The sequence below is a fragment of the Hypanus sabinus genome, unplaced genomic scaffold, assembly GCF_030144855.1.
Source record: "Hypanus sabinus isolate sHypSab1 unplaced genomic scaffold, sHypSab1.hap1 scaffold_968, whole genome shotgun sequence".
Classification (NCBI taxonomy): Eukaryota; Metazoa; Chordata; class Chondrichthyes; order Myliobatiformes; family Dasyatidae; genus Hypanus; species Hypanus sabinus.
This window is the reverse complement of record NW_026781824.1, coordinates 153,972-171,727: the sequence shown is the minus strand read 5'-3', so window position 1 is coordinate 171,727 and position 17,756 is coordinate 153,972. Positions and strand designations below refer to the sequence as shown.

The 17,756-nt window shown below is 42.9% G+C and overlaps 1 long non-coding RNA gene across 1 annotated transcript; it reads right to left on the bottom strand.

Moving 5' to 3' along the window:
- Window positions 1-331: 331 nt before the first annotated feature.
- On the bottom strand, window positions 332-16,245 carry LOC132390586 (uncharacterized). Its single transcript, XR_009510947.1, has 4 exons — window positions 16,070-16,245; window positions 15,603-15,772; window positions 6,453-6,522; window positions 332-768 (listed from the first exon to the last, which is right to left on the bottom strand). It is a non-coding gene; the product is annotated as an uncharacterized LOC132390586 (long non-coding RNA).
- Between the last annotated feature and the right edge of the window lie 1,511 nt (window positions 16,246-17,756).

The following is a 17,756-nucleotide window of genomic DNA, read 5'->3' as shown; positions in this document are numbered from 1 at the left end:
CTACTTTGTTTTCCTTTCTCTTCCACCCTTCAGCAATGGTTTTCAGCTCCACTGGGACCTTTCTGTAACAGTGATTTTTGACAGATTCCAATGTCTCTACTTTCTCTCCAGCCTTCCTGTGAAACCGTCTGGTGCAGGTCGTTGGGAACTGGATATTTTTGCTTTTAGTCCCATTAGTTTATCACCCCTGATGGTGATTGCTACACATTATGGCACAGCATTGAAATGTCACCGTTAGATATCTGTAGGATGTTTGCTATGGCCCACTGAAAACACTAATGGAAATTATTGAGTTAACTAATCTGTTTTTCCTTGATATTTTTATCTTTTGTCTCATCATGAGTTACTGGAAAAATCCCGACTGTTTTGTCCACCCTGTCGTTGCCTCTTTGTTTGTTCTCTGAGTTAATATTTACCTTGAACTCTTTTAACCACAGACTGTTGTTTGCTCCCTGTGATTCCTCTGTCTGATCGGGATAAATGTCGGCTCTAACGAACCTTCTCCTTAAACATCTGCCACTGCTCATATTCAGGATCCTTCACCGCAAGAACTCTCTGTAATACCACCTCTTTACACAGATTACAACTGAAATGGCATGTTCCTGGGTAAATAAACTACTGTATGAAACTGTCTCTGACCATTCCACAAATTCCTCTTCCACTGAACCAGTCTGATTATTTTAATCAATAAACAAACAGAAGCAAACACACAGAGAATGTTGGAGGAACTCAGCAACCAGTCGACAGCTCGGGCTGGGAACCTTCATTCTGATTAAAGAGAAAGAGACAAAAGCCAGAATTAGGTGATGGGGGAGGAGTAGAAGGACAAGTGAGTGCGGGAGGGGTCTGGTTTCTGGAGGAACGATTATGTGAAGAGCTGAGTGACAGGCAGAAAAGGCAAAGAGATGAAGAGAAAGGAATCTAACAGGAGAGACGCAGGACCACGGGATTACACAAAAGAGATGGAGAGCCAGACAGAATTGATGAGGAGGTCATGGCGGTGCGTGAGGGGAAGTGAAGGAGTAAAAAGCCACCAGAATGGGGCGGGGGGATCCGAAGGAACGCTGAGGTGGAGTGGGCGGAAGAAGCACAGGATATTCATTTCTTGAATTTGAAGAAATCAATGTTCATGCCGTCGAGATTGGAGGCTACACAATCGGAATATGAGTCGTTGCTCATTCAACATATACTTGGCCTCATCGCAGCAGGAGAGGGGGCCATAGTCAGACATGCTGTTGATGGCCCTCCGCTGGTCAGGTTCGACCATGGATATTGTACCTTCGCGGATGAAAGTCAATATGCAAGTCAGGGTAGTACGATACATAAAGCAAGCTGTTGCCCATGCAGGGTTGAATGCTCTCCACGCAGCTGATGAATCCAGAGCAATGGTCGAGACCGATGCAGTCAGGCACCAGAGGTGTCGCAGAATTAGCGGTGTGTCTCGAAGTAGGGTTGACCGTCTCTAATGACATTTGATCTATTTCTGTCACAGCCCTAGCTGTATCTACACTAACTTCCCTCAAGGTCCAAGGGAAAATCCTGTCAGGACCCAAAGGCTTTTGCCATTTTATATTCGTTAAAAGCGCCAGTACTTCCTCTTTTTTACTCATCATAGTTTCCACAACTACCATACTTGTTTCCCTTATCTTACACGATACAATTTACTTCTCCTTATTGAATACCGAAGAAAATAAATTGTTCAAAATCGACCCCATCTCTTTTGGCTCCACATATAGCTGTCCACTCTGATTCTCTAAGGGACCAATTTTCTCCCTTACTATCCTTTTGCTATTGATATAACTGTAGAAACCTTTAGGATTTATTTTCACCATACTTGCCAAAGCAACCTCGTATCTTCTTTTAGCGTTTCTATTTTCTTCCTTAAGAAAATTTATTTATATTCTTTATATTCCTCAAACACGTCATTTACACCATGCTGCCTATATTCATTATAGATCTTTCTCTTTTTCGAAATAATCTTCCAATGTCCCTTGAAAACCATGGCTCTCTCAAACATCTCACACTCTCTCATACCCGGACTCCAGCACCATCAATACTGGTTCAAAAGACCATGTAATGGCCCCCCGTCGATCTCGGCTGCCACAGCAACCCAGGGCATATTCAAAATCCGGACTCCAGCACCATCAATGCTGGTTCCAAAGACCATGGAATGGCCCCGCCGTCGATCTCGGCTGCCACAGCAACCCAGGGCATATTCAAAACCCGGACTCCAGCATCATCAATGCCAGTTCCAACGACCATGGACACCTTCAACGCAATTGCGCAGACCCCAACTGCGACTCCAGCCTTGAACACCAGGCCGGGTCTTCACGTGCAGCGGTTGTGACTCCTGTCTGACCTTCCCCAAGCACCACTCTGCATTCTCCTCTCCCTCAATCCCATCGTCAGCTCCTGGACCCTCAGAGGCTCCACCTTCCTCTCACCCTAATCCTCCCCTCTCCACCGACTTCACCAGCCTCTCCCCTGTGATCTTATCTCTCAACCGTGCCGGGAATTTACCATCCCCTCCGACATTCAACTCCCTGAGGCAGAGTGCTCTGTCCTCAGTAAAGACCTCATCTTTGTGCTCCTTCGCCCACACCTCAGCGAGTTCGACGTACGCCATGATGCTGAACTTTTCTTCCGCCGGCTCCGTCTACGAGCCTAATTCTTCGGCAAGGACTCCCACCCCCACCGATGACCCGTCTTCAACCAAACTCCTCTTCATCAACACCCCGCTCTGGTCTTCTGCCTGCTCTGGATCTCTTTATTGCTAGCTGCTGACGGAACATCAACCATCTGGACTTCCACTTGTTCCACTTCCAACCTCACTTCTTCCGAAAGCTCTGCTCTCCGCTCCAACCCCAAACTCAGTATCAAACCCGCTGATAAGGGGGCGCTGTCGTGGCCTTGTGTACTGACTTCTACATGGCCGAGGCACAGCGACAACTCACTGATACCTCCTCTTACTTACACCTCGATCATGACCCTACTAAGGAGCACCAGGCCACTGTCTCCCAAACCATCACCAACCTTGTCAGCTCAGGGGAGCTCCCATCCCCTGCCACCAATCTCATAGTTCCCACACCCCGTACTTCCCGTCTCAGCCTCCTGCACAAGATGCCCAAACCTGCCTGTCCAGGTAGACCTATTGTCTCAGCTTGCTTCTGCCCGACCGGACTCATTTCTGCGTATCCTGACACTGTTTTATCCAACCTTGTTCAATCCCTTCCCACCTATGTTCGTGACACTTCTCATGTTCTGAATTTTTTCGGTGATTTTTAGTTCTATTGCCCCCCACTGCTTTATTTTCGCCATAGATGTGCAGTCCCTATATACCTCCATCCCCCACCAAGAAGGTCTTAAAGCTCTCCGATTATTTTTGGATTCCAGACCAAACCAATTCCCGTCTATCACCACTCACCTCCGTCTAGAGGAATTCGTTCTCACTTTCAATAATTTGTCCTTTGGCTCCTCCCACTTCCTCCATACCAAAGGTGCAGGCAGGGGCACCCGCATGGGTCCCATCTACGTCAGCCTTTCTGTTGGCTTTGTGGAGCAGTCCATGTTCCAAGCCTATACGAGTATCTGCCCCCCTCTTTTCCTTCGCTACATCGACGACTGCATTGGTGCTGTTTTCTGCACGCATGCTGAACACGTTGATTTCATTAACTTTCCCTCCAACTTCCATCCTGTTCTCAAATTTACCTGGTCCATTTCCGACACCTCCCTCCCCTTTCTTGATCTACCTGTCTCCATCTCTGGAGACGGCTTATCTACACATATCTTCTATAAGCCGACTGAATCTCACAGCTACCTGGACTATTTGTATTCCCACTATGTCTCTTGCAAAAATGTCATCCCCTCTTCGCAATTCCTGCGTCTCCGCCGCATCTGCTCTTGGGATGAGGCTTTTCATTCCAGGACGAAGGAGATGTCTTCCTTTTTCTATATACCGTCTGGGCAGCATCCAACTTGATGGCATGAACATTGACTTCTCTAACTTTCGTTAATGCCCCTCGCCTTCTTACCCTAGCCCTGATTTAGTTATTTCCCCCCCCCCCCCCCGCCACTTTTTGTTCTCTCTCTGTCCATCATGCTGCCTGTTCTCCATCTCACTCTGGTGTTCCTCTCCACCTTTCTTTCTCCCTAGGCCTCCCTTCCCATGTTCCTTTCCCTTCTCCAGCCCTGTATCCCTTTTGCCAATCAACTCTCTAGCTTTTTGCTTCAACCCACCCACTCAGGTCTTTTCTTATATTTTTGCATTTCCCCCTCCACCTCCTATTTTCAAATCTCTATCTTTTCTTTCAGTTAGTCCTGACGAATGGTCTCGGCCCGAAACATCGACAATGCTTCTTTCTATACATGCTGCCTGGCCTGCTGCGTTCCACCTTCATCTTGTGTGTGTTTCTCGAATTAGCAGCATCTGCAGATTTCCTTGTGTTTACATTGATTTCTTACAATTTTAAAAGTAAGGTTGCTATTAATTGATACCAAATTATTCAAAGGAAAATTTTCATTCTTATGAAAATTTATTTTATGTCCTGAAAACTGGCAAAAACAGGAGAATGAAGGAAGTACGAAAGGTAATGAAGTCTTAACATTAGAAATTTAAAGCAAAAGGTCATCGGCATAATGCAAAAGTTCTAAAGAAAGGACATATTTGACACAGCTTTGTGGACCAAGAAGCCTGTATTGTGCTGTTGCAATTCTACGTTCTGTATGTTCCTATTCTACCTGTTTCCTCAACACTACATGCCCTTCCACGAATCTTTCTAACATCTGAAACTTGGCAACACAGCCATCTATTCTATCATATAAGTCATTATATACAGCAAAAAAAAAGAAGTGATCCCAACACCGACCACTGTGGAACACCACTGGCCACTGGCAGGTAACCGGAAAAGGAGCATTTTATTCCCAATTGCTGCCTCTTACCAATCAGCCAATGACCTGACCATGTTAATAACATTCTAGTAATATCATGGGCTCTTAGTTTTGTAATCAGCCATCTGTGTGGTAACTTGTCAAAGGCCTTCCTGACGTCCAGATAAACAAAATCCGCTGCATCCCATTTATCTATCCTACTTGTATTCTCCTCAAAGAATTCCAACAGGAAGACGTGAATTATTCAACGAGTAAATAAATAGACTAAGCTCAGAGATAGTGCTTAGCCGATGACGAATTATTTTGACACAACTAAAGCATCCATTTATCACTGACTGAAGAGTCGTGGAAGATTGAAGATTGTCACCATCCAGACTTTAGGTGATCCTAACCCTCTGTGCAATTCCCAATCTACAATACAAGGTCAGCAATATTCATTTGTTACTGAAAGCTTGGAGCCATAAAAATGTTATAAAATAAACATTTAACATTGAATCGGATAGAAAACCTGATTCATAAAGGTTTGGATACAGGAGGAAGTGGTTTATGATGAATGTTAAATTGTGTCAATGCTTAAAATAAGGGATAGCAAAAAATAAAGGCCTGAAAGAGGACCACAAGCTTTAGGTTTGGAGGCCATTGTGCCTCAATGACCCTGAGTTCTATGTTGTCTGGAGACAGGGGCTTCCGCTTTGGCTCTCGGCAGTATCAGCCGTACCAAATAGGTCAATAAGTAGAGGCCAGGCTAAGAGAGGTCCACGGGTCTGGGCGTTCAGCCAAGGAATAACAACTCTGACTAGTAAGACCAAACTGCTCCAGAAACAGCAATGAAGAATTATTCTAGATCTGAGTGTAAGGCTTCTCCTCAGTCTCCACGTGGGATGTGTACTGGACTGCACTGAAACCCAAGAGGAAGCTAGTGACATGGTGAAGAAAGCCCTGACCACGGCCAGAGAAGGAAGACATTTATTTCTGCCCTAACTGTCAGTAGTGTAATTGGCAGAAAATATAAATATAATAGTTGCACTTGGACTTTTAGCATTTTTCATTCTCAAATTATAACAGCTCAGAAGTGGTAGTCGGATGCAGCAAATTGAAGTACTTTATTACACAGAAGGAAACAACTCCAATGTCATGATGAACATCCTCTTATCATTAGTCGTGTGCTCTGAATCATTCACCAGGAAATGCTGATGGATATTTGCCATACACACACATACTCATTGCAGAAATCAAAATCATATTTCTGGAGGTGTATTTCCTTAGCATCAGCTTGGCTTACAATTGAGACTGGATACAATTGGAAAGGAAGCTGAAATGTTTTCTCTGGAACACCAGAGACTGAGGCGGGATCAGATAAAAGTTTATAAGATTAAAAGAGGCACAGATAGATTAGACAGGGAGTATCTGTTTCCCGTGGTTGAAATGTCAAATACCAAAGGGCAGGCATCTAGAGTGAGAAGGCATGGGTTCAAGGGGCACATGAGAGGTAGGCTTTTGACTCAGAGAGTTGTGGATGACTGGAATGCATTGTTCTTACGAGCTCTTAACAGATCTTTACTTACCAAACGGTTACCTGCTGTGTTCTGGACAGCTATGTGGGAATATGCATCTCAGACTTTCGCACATATTTTCCTGTGAATTGACAAGAAACAAAGAACAGTGAATTCAGCTTGCAGCTCCGTTATCTCAGACTATTGACTTTGTTGCCCATGGAAGAATTCCACAGCATGCTTTCTGGAGTGCTGTTGCACTGAAAAGGGTTCAGGTATGAGGACAGGTGACAGAAAATAGTTGAGAGAATAACACACGCCAATCCTCATGGAGGGATCAGAAATTAAATGAGGGAGCTAAGTTCCTGGGTGTGAAAATATCCGAGGACCTAACCTGGACCCAACATATTTATGCTGTGGTAAAGAAGGTATTTCGGCGGCTATATTTCAATAGAAATTTGAGTAGATTTTGAATGTCACCAAAAACGCTATACTTTCTTGGAAGCTTGACAAAATTTGACATGTTAGCTGAAACATTTACAAATTTCCACAGTTGTTTGTTAGAGAGTATATTGACTGGTTTTCTCGTGGCCTGATATGGAAGCATCAATGCCATTGTACGGAAAAGCCTGTCAGTAGTAGTAAATATGACCCAGTCCGTCATTGGTAAACCAAACCCACTAATCCCTCCTACCTAATGTCCAAATCCCTCCATCTTCCTGCATCAGATCACCTCTCAGTCTCTGGAGTTGCAGTGAAAACAACTATTTTATTACCCCTCTTGTGATAGTACACACCCTTTAACTGAGGCAGCATCCTGGTAAACATACTCTGCACCCTCTACTGAGCCTCCACATCCTTCCAAGTGTGGGGCCACCAGAACTTTATGCAGTGATCCTGACGTGGCCCAACGAGAGTTTTACCAAGTTGGAACATGAATTTTGAACTCAGTACCTGGACAAATAAATGAAAGCATTCTGTAAGCTTCTCTGAAGCAACATATCAACCTGTGTAGCTACATTCAACTAGCAATGAATGGGGATGCCATGATCTCTGCTCAGCAACACTCTAAAAGACCTTGTCCATAACAGAGTTCTGTCTCTTTGCATTTGCCCTGCAGAGTTGCAGTTCCTCACATTTCTCTGGGTCAAATTCCATCTGCCATTTCTCAGCCTATATCTGCAACTGATCTATATTTTGTTGTATTTATTGCCACTCCCTTGTACTATCCACAGCTCCGTCAATCCTGGTATCATCTGCTAATTTACTAACGAATCCATCTACATTTTCATCCAGGACATCTAGAGACATTACAAGCAGCAGAGGTCCCATAATAGATCGCTGTGAAACTCCACTAATCGAAGACCTCCAGCTCCAATGTTTTCCTTCAACCACTCCTCCTGTCTCTTATGCGAAAGCCAGTACTGACTCCAAACAGCCAATTCCCTGCCAACCACATGCATCTGAATTTTCCGGATTACCATCCAAAAAGACTTTGCCCAGCGCCTGAGTAAAATCAATGTAGATACATGCACTGCCTACCCTTATCAAGCTCTATGTAAATAGCTTCTATTTGGATAAACAAGTTTGCCAAGAATAATCAATTGAAGGTGACCATGAACAAACAGGTCCTGACTCAGTGTCGTCAGTTGGGGGTCGTATGTCCTCACTGTCCCTGGGAACAAATCCACATATTTAGACATCAAAGTTAACACTATTGCTGCCAGAAGAAGTGAGAAACAAGATACACTTAAACATCATCCATAACATTTCCAATCTGTTGAACCCATTTCCCTGCAATTTAGTGAAAGACTGTCTATAGCCGTAGTTATGTGACTTGTCAGGACCTCAGTCCGAGCATGATTCAGCTGTACCCTGTCCAATCAAATCATCTCCATTCCTCCCCAAAAGTGGGACCAAAGTATCATGAATATCAGCAATCTTCCTCCAGTCTTTGAGGCACACTTTTAACTCCCTAATCTAATTGATCCTGTAACAAGCGCACGCACTTTACATAACAATGCAGAGTATATTAACCTTTTGATTCTGATTCCTATATTTATTTCTCAGCTGCTTAGCAGTCACTTTTCAGTGGTTATCCTATTTGCTGGACTCACCTGGACCAGGACCACTGATCATTTTTTTTTCTCCCACCCCAAATTCCTCCGCAGTTCAGATGTGATGCCCCAAATCTATTATTTACTTATTTATTGAGATGCAAGATGGAACAAGGACTTCCATCCCCTCAAGCTGCGCCACCTAGTAAACCAAGGTACAAGCTGTGTAATCACAGGACAATTTGTAATGATCAATTCACAAGCCTATCGGTCTTTGAACCGTGAAAAGAAACTCGATCAGTCGGGAATATACCAAGCTTTCCACTCAGTGGATGTAAAGAGACTCCGAGCATGATGGGACTGGAATTGTTCTCCAAACTCCGGAACGTCCCAGTCGCCCCACTCTTTAAGAAATGTGAAAGGCAGAAGATAGGAAACAAGGGGCCAGATAATCAGACTTTAGTGGTAGGGACGATGTTGGAGTTGATTGTAAAGGATGTGGTTTAGGGATTCTGGGAGGCACGAATAGCTTGTCGGAGGCATGGTTTCCTTGAGAAAACCTTGCCTGACTAATCTGTTGGAATTCTTTGAAGAAAGAAAAAAATAAGATAGACAAATATGTTGATGTTGTGTCGATGTAGATACGTTGATGTTGTGGACATAGATTTTCAGAAGGCTTTTCACAAGCTGCCACACATAAGGCTGTTTAACAAACTATAAACCCATGGTATTATTGAAAAGATACCAGCACGGATTCAAGAAGTGCTGCTTAGCAGGAGGAAAAGAGCGGGGAGAATGGGATTCTTTTCTGATTCATTACCCTGACTATTGGTGTTCCTCATGGCTTTGTGTTGTGACCAATTTTTTTTTATTATATCAGAATGATTTGAATGATGTGATTGATGGACCTGATGGAATTGATGGCCTTGTTGCAAAGTTTGCAGACGATACAAAGATAAGTGAATCGGCAGGTGGATTTGAAAGAATAGGGAAGATACAGAAGAATTCGACACATTAAGGGAATGGTCAAATAAGTGGCAGATGAATCCAATGTTGAGAGGTTTATGGTTGTAAACTTTGTTAGAAGAAATGAAAGTTTTACTGCTTTCTAAATGGAAATAAAACATAAAAATCTGAAGTGCAAAAGCATTTGGGATTCCTGTGCAGCATTTGAAAACTTAATTTGTTGGTTGATTCTGTGGTCAGGAAGGTAAATGCCGTGTTAAATTTTATTTCAAGAGAATCAGAATATAAAACCGAGGATTGAATGTCTTGTAATATGAAGAGCATTTAGAACATAGAACATGGAAAACTTCCTGCACAATGCAGGTCCTTTGGCCCACAATGGTTTACCGAACATTTTTTTGAATTTCGAATTTACCCCGGATTACACATAGCCCTCTATTTTTTCTAAACTCCATGTTCCATCCCAGGAGTCTCTTCAAATACCCTATTGTATCCTCCTGCACCATTCCACGAACTCATCACTCACTGCTTAAAATACTTACCCCTGACATCTCCTCTGTATCTACTTCCAAACACCTTCAAAATGTGCCCTCACACATTAGCCTTTTCAGCCCTGGGATAAGACCTCTGACTATCTGCACAAACAAAGCCCCTGATCATCTTATACACCTCTATTATGTCACCACTCATCCTTCGTTGCTCTGAGAAGAAAAGGACAAGATCATTCAATCTATTCTCAATGGGCATGCTCCTCACTACCGGGACCATCCTCGTAAATCTCCTCTGCACCCTCTCTGTAGTCTCCACATTCTTCCTTTTGTGCAGCGACCAGAACTGGACACAGTATTCCAAGTGGGGTCTGACAGGGGTATATATAGCTGCAATATTAACCTCTCGGCTCTTGATCTCAATCCCACAGTTGGTGAAGGCCAATGCACCGTATGTCTCATCAACCACAGTCAACCTGAACAGCAGCTTTGAGTGTCTTATGGACTTGGACCCCAAGATCCCTCTGTTCCTCCACACTGCCAAGAATTTTACCATTAATACTATATTCTGACATCATAATTCACCTATCAAAATGAACCACCTCACATTATCTTTGTTGAACTCCATCTGCCAACTCTCAGCCCAGTTTTGCACCATATCAATGTTCTGCTGTGAAATCTGACAGCTTTCCATACTATCCACAACACGCCCAACCTCTGTGACATCAGCAAATTTACTAAATCCTCTTCCACTTCCTCATCTAGACCAGTTATAAAAATCAGAATGAGAAGGGCGTCCAGAACAGGTCCCTGAGGCACACCACTGGTCGCCGAACTCCATGCGGAATATGCCTCGTTTAAAATCACACTTTTCCATCTGTGGGCAAGCTAGTTCTGGATGCTCAAAGCAATTTCCCTTGGATCCCATGCCTGCTTAGTTTCTCCATAAGCTTTCCATGGGATATCATATGAATTGCATTACTAAAGTCCATATACACTACGTTTTCCGCTCTACCTTCATCAATATATTTAGTTACATCCTCAAAAAATTCAATCAGACGTAAGGCACAACCTTCTTTGACAAAGCCATGCTTTTAATTTCTAATCATATTATACCTCTCCATATGTTTATAAATTCGACCTCACGGGATCTCTCCACCAAAGTACTAACCATCAACTGAAGTAAGACTCACTGGTCTTCAATTTCCCGGGCTAACTCTGCTTCCTTTGTTGAATAATGGAACAAGATCTGCAACACTCCAATCCTCCGGAACTACTTCTGACCCATTCATGAAGCAAATATCATTGCCATGGGCTCCACCCCTCGCCTTCCACAGTCGCCTGTGTTCCATTCACACGTATCCCCCGGCACTCTTTATTGGTCCTATTCTCTCACGTCTTATCCCTTTGCTATTCCTGTCATTGTATAATGTCTTGGGGTTTTCCTTTATCCTGCTCATCAATCCTTCACCTGGCCGCTTCTGGCTTCAATCTTCTAGATCTCAATCATTATCTAGTCTTTCGCACTTTTTATGAGCTTTTGCTCTCCTCTTGATTAGATTTACAACAGCATTTGTACCCCATGGTTCCTGTCCCGTACCATCCTCTCCCTGTCTCATTAGAACACATCTCTTCAGGAATCCACACAACCATCCACTGAAAATTTACCACATTTCTGCCATACATTTCCTGATAACATCTGCTGCCAATTCAAGCTTCCACGTTCCTACCGGATAGCATGATATTTCCCCCTACTCTTATTAAACGTTTTCCAGCTTATCTGTTCCTATCCCTATCCAATGTTATGGTAAAGGAGATAGAATTGTGATTTCTATCTCCAAAATGCTCTACCACTGAGAGACCTGACACCTGACTAGGTTCATTTCCCAACACTCGATCAAGTACAGCCTCTCCTCATGTAGGCTTATCATCATATTTTGGCAAGAAACTTTCCTGAACCCACCTAACAATGCCACTCCATCTAAACCCCTTGCTCGATGGAGATGCTAATTAATATTTGGGAAATTAAAATCGCCCACTAAGTCAACCCTGTTATTATTGCATCTTTGATGTCCCTGTCATCTGAGTCACAGGGGCAGACTCTGTGTCAGAAGTGCCACCATAGTTGCTTCCCCCATAGACTGTCTCCCCCAACAGTACTCTGCATTGTTTACAAAGCATTTTCATAGCACCAGACATGTTAGACTGCCACCAACATAATAGTACCCTAACCCCATAACCAACATTTCTACTTCATATCCAAGATCCACAAACCCGCCTGTTTCAATGAATTTCTCCCAGAGCCATGGACAGTGAGATCTCTTCCTAAAGGTAAATGCCTTTTCAAAATATTCTTGGCCTCTGTTTGTTAACCCTGAGTTTTCCAGAGCCCAACTTATTCTCAAAAGTATCAGAAGCAAAGTGGATCTACCTCAGTCTGCACAGGTGAATTTGACTTTCCTCCACTTCTGTAATTTGTGCATTGTTAACCTACACCGACAAATACACCAGCTCAACAGGTTCAGTAACTCAAGTTCAAGTACAGACAACCAAATAAAGAAATGTTCCTCCAAACCATGGTGCACTCAGAAAACATATACCCACAAAGCACAGCACATAAAACACACCATTATCACAAATAAATGGCTAAAATAAAATTCACAATACATGCAGTGGGCAGCACGGGTGAATTGTAAAGAGTAAACAGTAAACAATAAACAGCTCACATTGCTCGTGATGAGACCTTGGTGGTGAGAGGATATTTATTAGGTTCTCAGCCTGAGGGAAGAAGCTGTTACCCAGTCTGGTAGTCGTAGACCTGATGCTCCAGCATTTCATTCCTAAAGATTGTGGGTGTCAAAGAGATTGGCGGATGTGTGGTACGAGACCTGAACAAGTTCAACTTCGTTATTTCACTAATGCTGCCCTCAAACGTTGTTAACATTCATTCTGTCTTTGTTCCTTGAGCGTGTCCTGTCAACCAGCCAGTCCAGAATTCTTGTTGTCATGGAGAATGGCTGAGAACAGAAGCAGTTCTTGCAGTCTCCATTTCTCTAAGTTCATCTTTCTCCCTCTATGATACGTCAGTCTTCCATCAGCTGAATAACAGAACTGAGCAGCAACAAGATAAGCAAGGCCACATGGTCGACAGGCACCAGTAGAACACACAAAGGGTGAAATATACATTGATCAATTTGTACTTTTTATGACTGCACAGAAAATATATTGGAATACGATGCACTGTTTCGATGTAAGTGAACAATTGGTGAGGTGTAGAAGAGGATATTTTAGGTCCGAATGTAAATGTCTGGGTCAATACGAGTGGCATTCAGATCTGTCACTGAAAGGGTAGCGATGAGCGTACTGGAAATATAGGTGCAGCAGATAAACACCAGTAACATTTTTAAACCTGATGTGGATGTAAGACAAAGAACACCATGTTTGACAATACGGTTAGATATCTGTTTATTAAGTTTAACTAAATCAACAGGGAGTGAAGAACCAAGAACTGAAAATAGAGAATATCCTTGTGTATCAGTACATTCTAAATTTACCCACTGTGGGCACAATGGTAAATCTAAGTCTAATTTCCAGTATAATAAATTCCGAATATTATTCGCCCAATAGTAAAATCTAAAATTGGGTAAAGCTAAACCACCATCTTTTTTAGATTTCTGTAACTGTCTTTTACTTAATCATATTTCAACGGAAAAATGGGAAAATACAAATGGTTAATTCCTCTTCTATATGTGCAAAACATGCTTTAATACAATTTAAGGTTGTACATAGAGCTCATATGTCTAAAGATAAGCTTGCTCGGTTTTATTCTCATGTTAATCCTCAATGTGACAGATGTTATTTAGATGTGGCTTCATTGACCCACATGTTTGGTCATGTCCTACTTTACATAATTATTGGAAGGACATATTTGCTACCATTTCCTCAATTTGGAATATTGATTTACAACCTCATTTTATTACTGCAATTTTTGGTATACTAAATGAAGATGATACTCGATTCTCCCCTTCAATTAGACAAATGATTGCCTTTGTAAAATTAATGGCCAGGAGATCTATATTACAAAATTGGAAAGAAGTAAATCCTCCTACCACATTTCAGTGGTTCTCTAAAACTATTTCTTGTTTAAGTTTAGAGAAAATTAGAAGTACTATTTTTGATTCATCAATTAAATTTGAAGAAACTTGGGGACCGTTTATTCGACACTTACATAAGAATTAATTTGGCTTCTTCCAGACATTTACTCTTATTATTCTTGTTCTGGTATGGAGTTCCGGAGTTTTTTGACACTATCATATACATATAAACTATTATTATTGCCCATGTTAGTTTAGGTTTTATTTTTATTATTTTCTTAAATATACATTTTTTCTTGTATGTTATACTTTTTTTTTCTTTTGACGATTATTTTAATCCTTTACATGTATAATCAATGTAGGTTAGATTGATTATTGTATGATCTTCTTTTTGCTGATAGTTTAATAAGATATTATTATTTTGTTACCAATTTCAGTTTCAAATCTATTGTATTCATAACCTGTTTAATATAATATTATGTTATGTTTTTTTATAAAAACTAATAAAAAGATTGAAGAAGAAAGAAGACAAAGAACACCATGAATGTATCAAGTTCAGAAAGTGACCAGCCTCTGATCTCTGCTGGATAGTGGAACAGGTTTAGTAGTCCCACAGGAAACACTGAGATTCTAAAGTGTTTGAGATTATCACTCATCATTCACTCAAAATCTACATTATGCAAGCTGTCCTCTTACTACAATTGTTCTCTGGAGAGCCTGCTCAGCATGGCCTACGACAATTAATCTGGGTATGTTTCCATCTTGGCCCACAGACACTTCATAACGCCAGTCCATGGGGTTAATTCAGTATTAAGCCCGAAGGCTGAGTGCTGCTTACTATATATAAAGTCACACTCGATAACGGAGTCAGCTTACAGGGGAGCTGGAAGCACTAGTGACAGTAGATCAGTTTGACAATTGATCCTCTGCACTGGTTTGCCAGCTGACTGCACATCAGCTAGACTCAAAGAGCACAGGGCCAGTTCCAGAGCGAGCTGCTGCTCTGCTGACATCGGCAATCAGTGAGGAGCTTTTTCCACAAACTCAGTGTTAAAGATTCATCGGCTGAAAACACATGTCCACTATTACAAAAAGAAAATAATTTGAACTACTTAATACAATAGATTTGGAGAAATATACTGCACAGAAAACAGGCACTACGGCCAAACACATCCACGCTGAGCAAGTTACCTGAATGAGCTTCTTATTTGCCCTCAATGACCCTCTAAATCTTTCTAATCAATGCACATGTCCAAATGTCTTCTAAATGGTAAAAAAATGTCTATTAACTTAGTTTGTACTTAGTAAATCTGAGATGAATTTAGCCAGGGGAATTCCCAGCTTGTGAACTGGGAAGATCTGTGGAATGTCACTCTCTCTTTTTGGACTCTATGGAAAGTCTATGGTGGAGCTGAGTCCGATGCAGGATTTACAGTTGTCCATTTATGGGGATTTCCCTCCACAGATACGTATTAGTCGCAATTAGAGATCAGACTTGACATCTATTGCACAAAGACCAGCTCGTTCAATTCATACAAAGTCTGCAGGGTAACATAGTATTCCTCAGCTGACGAGAAATAAATCTCAATAATTTATTCACGATGCCCGATGACCTACCTTTTTCCCTTCAGGAGCTGGGGTTTGGATTCAAAGATATTAAGTGGTGTAAAGTGCTGACCACTGATTTGCTACGTGGAAGTGGGTGAGATGATTCTGCATTGACAGAAAAGCTGACGTCATCCTGTTACATATTCCGGCAACAATGAATATATGTTCGGCAAGGGGTTCTGTATAACAAATAACACGTTTATTAAACACAGAAAACAAACCCCCCCAAAAGTAACCAAACACTAACGTAACCGGAAACAGCTGCTGTGCGGCAGCTCAAACAGTCCTTAAAGCGATATTGCAAAAACAGTTCTTGAAAGTAGTATTGCCAAAAGTTCGATATGCTCACAGTTCAGCTAAAAGGAGAGACTTTATAAGACTATTTAAATTTTCTTTCACGTCGCTTCACTTCCATACCCGATGTCGAACTTCTCCCACGACGAATTTACAAAATGGAACGGCTTAAAGGCACTGACCTTTCCTTTATCACACTGTCCTCAATCTCCGGCTTTCCCGCAGAGATTAACACGTGAACAGTCCACGAAATCCTTTCGATTAAGGATTAAATAAGGTCGAACCCGTTTCACCGTCGAAATAGATCCTCCTCGATCTTCGATCTTCACTCTCCACTGATTTCGGAACTAGCAGTATTTCAAGAACCTGCTGGCAATGATCTTTTAAACTTTTGGCATTTGATAAAACTTCAACCTTCAGCTAAACTGCGTCATCCCATTAAATCACGCAGTGGCATGAAATCAACTTGACAAATCCAGCCACGAGCTGCCCCTCCTCACAGGGTGGGGTCTTCCTTTTATAACCAGTAAAAAAAAACTGTCACATGATCTCTACTGGCGGGAAAATGACGTCATTTCACCATCACAAGACCATTACCTCAAGTCCAGTACAGCTTCAACCCCTGTCAAGTGACAAGGGTACCACTGTCATGTCACGAGTACGTAACCATCCATTCGTGGAATATACTGTTTTTAACTTTCCATTTGTTTTACAGTACCCAGTGAAAAACATCCACTTCATGTGACAGAAGCCATAACAGATCATAAGTCTGTTGGTTATTCAAACTTTATCTGGAGACCTAATAGAGAAATCCCATCCTTACCCATTCTGGTTTTTCATCACTCTCATCCCTACATCTAGACTCCTGACTCTTATCTGCCTCCTGACAAGCCTTTTGATAGTATCAAGTCTCCAGGAGCTTGTCAGGACGGGGACAGGATTGGACCCGAATGCAGAACGCAGGCACTGAAGTACTAGGGGTAGGACAGGATGGGGATGCCGTGGCATGCAGGGGCTTATGCAGGCGGGGCTGGATCCCCGATTTCGTGATAGGGCAGGAGGATCCCAGAGCTCGTGGCGGGCCGCATGGATCCCGGGCAGGGCCACCTCCCAGGCTAAAAACACGGAGGCATCTGCAAGGAGCGGACACCTGGGCAGGTGCGGGGCACAACCCTTAGTGAGCAATGGGTGGAAAGGGCAGAATCCCCACCGGGCAGCGGCAGTCCAGCCGGGCCTGCCTGAGGGAGGCAAGGAATCAGAAGAAAGCTGCGTCCAGCGTGAGCAGTAGGGCTACCGTGATACACCGGTTTATTGGGAAGGGCAACCAACAGCGTGACAGCGCAGGCAAGGCGACTAAGGCGGAACAGCGGGACCAGCGCACACGAGAGAAGCAGTGGAACAAGTCCAACCGGACAGAACATATGCAGAAGAGGCCGGCAACAGGGCAAAACAGGATTCCGAGCAGGCCGGCAACCAGGGAAAGAGCAGAATTCAGAGCCGGCAGCCCAGGTACAGATCGGGTTAAACCGGCTTCGGAGTAGGACAACCCACACCCAGGCTCAGTCCCCGAGTCCCTTATAAACACCTGCCCCCTATTAGGCTACAGCTGTCCCTCCTTAAGTCAAGACGATCCAATGGCTGCGGGTGACAGGAGGGCTGGCTGGAGGAAGAGAAGAATGCTTAGATTCATGGTACTTTGCTTCCACTATTGCGGAAGGATGGAGATGATTTGATTGGACAGGTTCCAGCTGAAACATGCTAGGTCTGAAGTCCTGACAAATCACATAACTAGGGCTGTGGACAGTATTTCAATAAATAGCAGGGAAGTGGGTTCAACAGATTGGAATTGGAATGTTTTTATTATTGCCA